Here is a 6,681-nt window from a genome sequence, read left to right as displayed (position 1 = left end):
TTAAAACAAAAAGTATTGTGTTAAAAGGTTAAAGCACTATATTCTGATAGTAATCATTGCTAAAGAGTGTTTGTTCAGTAACAGGAGTCTCCCTGTCTCTCCAGCTCTTTAATAAACAGAAAATACATTTTTCGGTAGGTGTCAAAATCTCAGCCAATCAGGAGAAAGTACCCATTTTTAAGCTTCATTTTTATAGTGTTCCAGTTCCAATTGTGTCTGCTCATTTCTTAGTGTCATCACTTCCAATTTCACTTGTTTAATCTGTATCCTGATTGAGTTCTCTGTCCTGATTGGATAAAATTGGAAATGAAACTGAAACTGAAACGAAAATGCATTTTCTGTTTAATAAAGAGGTGGAGAGACAAGGAGACTCCTTTTACTGAACAAACACTCTATAGCAATGAGTACTATCACAATATAGAGCTATTTAACACTTATTTTAACCAAAGAAAATCACTTACCCTACCTTTAAGTGAAAGTATCAATACTGCAATGTAGAAGTACTCTGTTACAAATAAAAGTCCGGAATTCAAAATTTTACTTGAGGAAAAGACCGAAAAGTACAAACGTATTGGTAACAGATTGTACTTAAAGCACCAAAAGCAAAAAGTACTAAAATGTTTGAAAATAGCAGATCTACAAGCTCACAACGCGTCGCGATACGACGCGTTGTGAGCTTGTAGATCTGCTATTTTCAGATAGCCTATAGGTGTAAAATAGGGCTAAAGTGGTTAATGTATGTTTTGTAACGTAATAATTCATATCTGTAACTAGTAACTAAAGTTTTCAAATAACTGAAGTGGGGAGTAAAAGTACAATATTTGGATCCGAGATGTAGTGGAGTAGAAGTAGAAGTATTGGAAATTGGAAATATAGATAGATACTTTATTTGTCCTTGCGGAAATTCATTTTGTGCCAAGCAGCCATCAGGATACAAAAAATCACAAACACATAACATAATTACAAAATACATACAAGTAGACAAGGCAACCAGTCATGGTTCAAGAGGAATCACATTACATTGTATGCACAGAACTGAGATGAGGCGTGTTTGTTCAGGAGTCCTATACTTGTAGGGACAAATGATCTTGAAGCCCTAGCCTCCTGCAACATTGGCACTGATGTGTACCGTCGTCCTGATGGTAAAAGGTGGTATTGACTGTATAACGGGTGCGTTCTATCCCTAGCAATAGCTCTCCCCTTCCTAAGCACCCGGGTCTCGTACATTGTTGCCATATATACTCTCATGTCGTACCCCAGCTATCTTGCTGGATACATTGATGATTTTATGGAGTTTGTTCTTATTAACCAATGATAATGAGCCATACCAGGAAACAGAACAGAAAGTCAGTGCACTCTCCACGAAGGATCGATAGAAGAGCACCATTACACTTTTTTCCACGTCATACTGTCTCAGTCTGCGCATAAAATGCAGCCTCTGCTGACCTTTCTTATAGATGGCATCAAGTGTTGGAATTCCATGTTGGAATACTCAAGTAAAGTACAAATACCAAAAAATTGTACTTAAGTACAGCGGTGGCCTAGTGGTTAGAGGGGCGGCCTTGATACCGGAAGGTCCCTAGTTCGATTCCCCAATTCATCACATCAATCATGAATCACCGCTGAATAGCCCTTGAGCAAGGCTTCCATGCAGGGTCCGGCTGTAAATAAGTTCCGCACTTAGTCCAACACCCTGGGCAAACAACAAACTTTGCTTTGCTTTTGCTTTACTTAAGTAAATGTACTTAGTTACTTTACACCACTGCTACAGAGTCTCTACAGAGTCCTGGAGAGAAACGGAGAGAGAAGCTCCAGAAACAGAAACAAAGCGGTCCGTCCGGTGAGACAGGACGCCCCACGCTGCCACAGCAGTGAGGACGCCCCACGCTGCCACAGCAGTGAGGACGCCCCACGCTGTCACAGCAGTGAGGACGCCCCACGCTGCCACAGCAGTGAGGACGCCCCACGCTGCCACAGCAGTGAGGACGCCCCACGCTGTCACAGCAGTGAGGACGCCCCACACTGCCACAGCAGTGAGGACGCCCCACACTGTCACAGCAGTGAGGACGCCCCACGCTGTCACAGCAGTGAGGACGCCCCACGCTGCCACAGCAGTGAGGACGCCCCACGCTGCCACAGCAGTGAGGACGCCCCACACTGTCACAGCAGTGAGGACGCCCCACGCTGTCACAGCAGTGAGGACGCCCCACGCTGTCACAGCAGTGAGGACGCCCCACGCTGTCACAGCAGTGAGGACGCCCCACGCTGCCACAGCAGTGAGGACGCCCCACGCTGCCACAGCAGTGAGGACGCCCCACGCTGTCACAGCAGTGAGGACGCCCCACGCTGTCACAGCAGTGAGGACGCCCCACGCTGTCACAGCAGTGAGGACGCCCCACGCTGTCACAGCAGTGAGGACGCCCCACGCTGCCACAGCAGTGAGGACGCCCCACGCTGTCACAGCAGTGAGGACGCCCCACACTGTCACAGCAGTGAGGACGCCCCACACTGTCACAGCAGTGAGGACGCCCCACGCTGCCACAGCAGTGAGGACGCCCCACACTGTCACAGCAGTGAGGACGCCCCACACTGTCACAGCAGTGAGGACGCCCCACGCTGCCACAGCAGTGAGGACGCCCCACGCTGCCACAGCAGTGAGGACGCCCCACGCTGTCACAGCAGTGAGGACGCCCCACACTGTCACAGCAGTGAGGACGCCCCACGCTGCCACAGCAGTGAGGACGCCCCACGCTGCCACAGCAGTGAGGACGCCCCACGCTGCCACAGCAGTGAGGACGCCCCACGCTGTCACAGCAGCCTGCAAGACGAGAAGAAAAGAAAAAAACATGCTCCACATGGATAGGGTTACGATCGGGGGAACCGGAGGAAGCGGAAGAACCGGATCCAGGAGTTTGAGGAACCAGGAAATCCACTTCCATCACATTTGGAACCGATTCCAACAGGAAGCTTTTTTTTGGGTGGGGTTTGTTTTTCCACGCTGTCAGAGCTGGAATGTGGGGGGGGGGGGGGGGGGATTCACTCCCAATTTTCCACCGTAATCTAAAGACTCCCCTCCTCACACTCAACCTCAGCCCCGTATCACGTCACTGACCCAGTGTTGATTTCCTCGACTAAAACTATGACGAAAAATGTTCGTCGACTTCCTTTTTTCACTGACTAAAACTAAATCAAAACTAAGCTATGATGACTAAAACTAAATCAAAACTAAGCTATGATGACTAAAACTAAATCAAAACTAAGCTATGATGACTAAAACTAAATCAAAACTAAGCTATGATGACTAAAACTAAGACTAAATATGTGGACAATTTCATCAACAAATAAAAACTACACTAAAATGTTAGTGAGGGATCTAGTGGAGAAGATATCCAGTAGAACTAAAAGACAAGTCATTTTATGTTTGGTTGCGCTCGGGTGTTGCGCTCTGAAAACTCACAACGTGTCGCGGCTGCGACGCGTTGTGAGCTTGTAGATCGTCCGTTTTCAGCATGAAACCAAGTGTAAAACCAGCCGTTATGACGCCATCAAGGCACCACCAACATACATTTCCGTCAGCTTTTTTCCGTACGCAGTCAGACTGCTAAATGAACATTGACTGTCCCCCTCATATACACTTTAACCGGACTGTGATCATTTATGATTGGTTTCTGTTTCTCTATTCATTCACCATGCACTTTATACTCTGTGTTGTATTGTTGTATGTTGTGTGTGTGCTATGGGTATATGGGAGCTCCCTAGAAATTTCGTTGTGTGCAATTGTGTATGCATTTGTGTGCAATGACAAATAAAAGCCTATTCTATTCTATTCTAGTCGACTAAATCAACTGTAGATTTAGTCGACTAAAATCTTATGATATTTAGTCGACTAAAATCTTATATTTAGTCGACTAAAACTAGACAAAAACTAAAACATTTCAGGTGACTAAAATATGACTAAAACTAAATGGAATTTTATTCAAAAGACGTCGACTAAAACTGAATCAAAATGTGCCGTCAAAATCCACACTGCGCTGACCTAGATATGAGCACCATGCACACATACTGTATATTCCTTGGTCATTCATTCTCATGTTTATTGTCTCCGCCAGGCCGACAGGCATGGCAAAAACCTTTGCCCTTTGCATCTGCCACCAGGAGGCTTGTAAAATCAATGTTAATGTAACTCTGAGAGTGTACAAATGGAACCAAATGGACCCTAACGGGTCCATTTGGTTCCATTTGTACACTCTCAGAGTTACATTAACATTGATTTTACAATATGAATTGGGGTCCCAGAGATAGAAATGCCATTAAATGGGGGTCCGTATAGCCTAATGCATGTCAAACTGGGGGTCCTTGAAATGAAAATGGTTGAGAATCACTGCTAGAGCTGTAAAAAATAATCTTCTCTTATGGGGGTCCCTGGCATATCTTTTCAAATGGGGGTCCGTATGGGGGCTAATAAGTGTCAATTTGGGGGTCCTTGGCATGAAAAAGTTTGAGAACCACTGCTCTACACTGTACACACCTATTAATAAAAGGCAGAGAAATACCCACAAATACATCCACACATTAATGCAGAGAGAGGGTCAAACAGGTCCATTACATCCAGTCACATTATTGGACTGAACCATGCAGCAGAACCAAGGTGCTGACACGCCCTGATTACCTCATCACTCCTACAGAGGGGGAGGGGGGGGGGGGTCACCCAAAGGACAGGAACACAACAGGGCTTTCCTGAGGGTCCCGCTATACCCCCCCCCCCCACCCCCTGTGGGCCCCCTGTGTGTGTGTGTGTGTGTGTGTGTGTGTGTGTGCCCACCCAGTCCACAGGATGGGACACCACCTTCCTAATACACACACGCTCTCTCTCACACACACACACACACACACACACACACACACACACACACACACACACACACACACACACACACACACACACACACACACACACACACACACACACACACCTTTCCTGCTCTCTTGTTTTACTGGTGGATGGGGGGGGGGGGGGGGAGTTCCTTCAACGCTCAATGTTTCCTGGACAAGAACAGAGAAATGCAACCCTGACTGCTCCCTCTACATCTCTCCTCCTTTCTCTCTCCCTCCCTCCAACCTCTCTCTCTGTGTCCCCTGCTCTCTCTCTCTCTCTCTCTCGTGTAATTTGGAACAACTGCAGGTTAAACAGACCCGGCTAATTCACTGCTAGTGTTTTTATCACTCCAGACCTGTCTGTGTGGAGCATCCAGAGAGACAGACAGACAGACAGACAGACAGACAGACAGACAGACAGACAGACAGACAGAGGCTTATATGAATGAATGCAGGGATTAGGTTCTGGTTCTATTTGCATTGTGTTTGTTCCATATGTCTCACACCTCCTTCCATATGTCTCACACCTCCTTCCATGTGTCTCACAGACATATTATAGTGGTCTCGCTGCAGCAGCAGCGAGACCACTATAGATATCTTCACTATTTCTTTATTCTGCCCCAAAAGTATGGCACCTAACTACTCCCACATACTATCACTTAGAAACTCTATTCAAACTTTAAGAAATCCAGCTTACTGTGGACACGTGTGCTTGTACTTTTCTTTTTGAAATTATTTGTAGTTTTTGAAATATTTAACTTTAAGCACCCAATGCATTTCCAATGGGTTTTGCTAGTGGGGAGAGAGAAGGACAGAGGAGAAATGCCCTGTGTTTTCATAAAGTCACTGCGGCCGCATTGTTGACACTACAGACATGTTTTTTACATCACCAAGTGCCCACAGGTCTGCTCATCAATTTAATCCAAAGATCTAAGCTGTGTGATGTATACATTTAGTTAAACCCATGCACCTACACACTCTAGCAATCATTGCAGCTGCTGCTACCTAATCTGTCAGTCATTGGCTGTCAGGCAGCGGTGCTGCAAAGTAACTAAGTATATCTTATCACTCAAACAGAGAGCGTCTCCTTTCAAACCCCAATGGTTCTAATCAGCCCCCCGCCCACAGGAGTGGCCCAATTCTCTCACAACTTGCTACAAAAATCCCTCATGAAAAACTATATAATCTCCTACCTTTCATTTTCAACCTTCACATGTGTCTCCTTCTCTAATAATCAAAAAGTGCTATATATTTCATCTCGCAATTTACTTCCGGATGGTTCGTTTTGCACTTTTTTTGCCACATCGGTCACGGGAAAGAAATAAGCGCTGCCGTGGTCTATGGAAACGAGCCCAAAAGTGCACCCAAATAAGCCCAAAATCGCTTATACAAACAGTCAGACCTGGCAACGCAGCCTACGCCAATCATGCGTGAGAGATCTACAAGCTATGGGGCAGAGACGCCACCGTATCTTAGCAACAACTACAGCGCTCACTGTCATTGGTCGTGTCACGCTAAGAGCAGTCTCCAGACAATGGCATCGCAGACAGTTTGCTGTTACTGCTGGAGCCATCACAGTTAGTCCCAGCGACGACGGACAGGGCGCTGTGATAGCTGCCATGTCGCTAACGCTAACGTGGTTGTCATGCCTGCAGCGGCTGTGCAATCACTTTGTCAACAATGCACGTTCGTGTGGTGAATGTCAATATTGCTGCTCAGTTAGTCCATTGTAGATGGTGTATGTTTGTGTGTGTCTTCTGGAGAACTATGTAGCTCCACAGCAACTACAGTAACTAACGTAATGGC

The sequence above is a fragment of the Gymnoscopelus microlampas genome, assembly GCF_963454915.1.
Source record: "Gymnoscopelus microlampas genome assembly, chromosome: 15".
Classification (NCBI taxonomy): Eukaryota; Metazoa; Chordata; class Actinopteri; order Myctophiformes; family Myctophidae; genus Gymnoscopelus; species Gymnoscopelus microlampas.
This window is presented reverse-complemented; position numbering follows the sequence as displayed.